Source organism: Triticum dicoccoides, chromosome 5B (genome assembly GCF_002162155.2).
Source record: "Triticum dicoccoides isolate Atlit2015 ecotype Zavitan chromosome 5B, WEW_v2.0, whole genome shotgun sequence".
Lineage (NCBI taxonomy): Eukaryota > Viridiplantae > Streptophyta > Magnoliopsida > Poales > Poaceae > Triticum > Triticum dicoccoides.
In genome coordinates this window covers 636,784,549-636,786,789 of record NC_041389.1, presented here as the reverse complement: position 1 = coordinate 636,786,789, position 2,241 = coordinate 636,784,549, and the positions used below count along the sequence as shown (strand labels likewise).

General features: G+C 41.7%; 1 pseudogene; it reads left to right on the top strand.

Moving 5' to 3' along the window:
- The first annotated feature begins 272 nt into the window (after window positions 1-272).
- On the top strand, window positions 273-1,410 carry LOC119310350 (annotated as a pseudogene).
- Window positions 1,411-2,241: the final 831 nt, after the last annotated feature.

Sequence of the window (2,241 nt, the reverse complement as noted above, 5' to 3'; positions counted from 1 at the left end):
GAAGCTTCTTCAGATAAGTCAATTGCCTTCTCTTTGAAATTCAGGCAAACAACAGCTCTTCTTGGTATCTTGCTGGCAATTTCCTCATGACCAATGTTTGGGTAGCATTTCTCTCCTCAATGAATGCATCATCCCTCTTATGAGGCTTTGCTTGTTGTCGTATAAATGCATATGTATGTGGGTGTAGAAAAAATTCAGATCTGGTCGCTCTCGCCTCAACCTCGGCAAGCTCAGGTTTTACGCCCTCCCTGCGCATCCATCCTATTCTGGAGATGGTAGAGCCAGAGCACATGGACAACATGGAAGTGATGATGACCGCGGCTGTGCCGGCGGAGGCATGGATGCCTGGCTTCAGGCCTCACATCTCGTGTGCGTTCGACTCTGAGAAATTCTCCAACTTGACGTTGCAAATAGAGGTCCTTGCTGGAGGAGGATCTGTCCCCGACTTAGTGAGCAACAACGACGAGAAAGCTGATAAAGGACATACAATTGACTCTTCCTCAACAATGGCAGGCAGGCCAGTTTTAATCCTAAAGAGCATTCTTATGAATTTGCTTATTCTCACTGGAAGAAGTCCTTTCTTTGTAAAGCTTTTCACTAATGGCATGAAGGAATCTGATGAGACGCATCCAAGAATTAGGATTGTTGATTCAGAGGAAAATGCTCTTACGGAGCTTCTAAGATTCATGTATAGTGGGAAGTTGACAACAATTGAGCCCACTCTTCTGCTCGACATATTGATGGTTGTTGATAAATTTGAGGTTCTTGCTTGCATGAGGCACAATCAGTTGCTCACAAGCCTGCCTATGACCACATAATTTGCATTTCTATACCTAGACCATCCATGACCCTCTTTAATGGTTGCTGAAGTTTAAAGTGTAGTACGTGTAGCCAAGGAATTCCTTGCTGACAAATACAAGGATTTTCGTAAGTTCCCAGCTGAAGTGATGAACATCGCTCTTGTTGGGATCGAGGCCATTTTTTGAGTACTAACCTGATACTACTATCTGAAGATGAGGCATATTACTTCTTTCTCAAGTGGGCTAGTCTCCGATACCTAGAATATGAGGAAAGACCGAAGATCTAGAGTTGTCGTTTACTTCCACTGGTATGCTTCAGTCATATGACAGGTTTGTCACTTCAGAATGTCCTAGCATGCACTGATGATGATATAGACCATGAGCAAGTAGCTCAATGTATTGCTGAGGTACTTTTATACAAAGCTTATCCAACACAGATGGAAGGTACTCCTGCAGTAGAAGTAGCAACCCATCATAATTTTCTGAGCAAACTTATGAGTTGAGGACCATGAAAGTTGTTGCGTTCAGTCGACCCTGCCCACATGTTACAGTTTATATGGCATTAGAACGAAGAGACCTTGAGTTCAAGATCTGGCTGGAGCAATTTTAAAATAAAAATTGCAGCCCACTTTCGGTCAACATTTAGGCCCGAGGGAGCGACACGTGAGGGGGAGTGTTAGATGTATAAATGCATAACTCGTATTTCCCCATCAACTTGAGCTTTTGCGTGCAGTTCTACATTGCTTGGCACCTCTTTGTTCCTGAAAACCAAAAAACTTTTGGCTACACTTTTTGATAATAGGAATGTTGGACACATTTTTTGGAGAAAAATGTTGGATGCATTGAAAGAACTGAATGCAATGCAAGTATGTATGCATGCGATGAAACACACACATAAAAAATATTAACATGGCTGATGTTTAATTACTCATTCTTTTGTCCAGCCAATCTAACTATGCTCAATCAGTTGATGCATGAGATGGATAATATGCCAATAAATAACAATGGTGTCTCGATCCATATCCTCTTATACTACACTGCACAACAAACTAATAAAAATAATAAGTTAATGTCTAAAATTTGAGAACAAAAATAGCAAGGTAAACACACGTACCTGCAGTACCTGCAGAATGTGCAGAGTTTGGCTTAAGTCCCCTATAAAGTTTGGAATCAAGTAGATATGTCAATTAAGAGTTCAGATAAATGTAGCAATCATACTGCGAAATCAAGAGTCTGTTAGTTACACCGCAAAGCAACAGTTTGTTAACACATCTTCAAACAAGGATAGATCATGGGCGAATCAGCCAACCATGGAGAAGAGACCGCAAGATCCTCGACCAAAACACACTGAAAGAACAGTCAAAAGCACACACAACACGCTGATTCCAGCCAGCTCCCCGATTGATTATCATTCATCCCAGGTTACGATGCCCCAACGAAG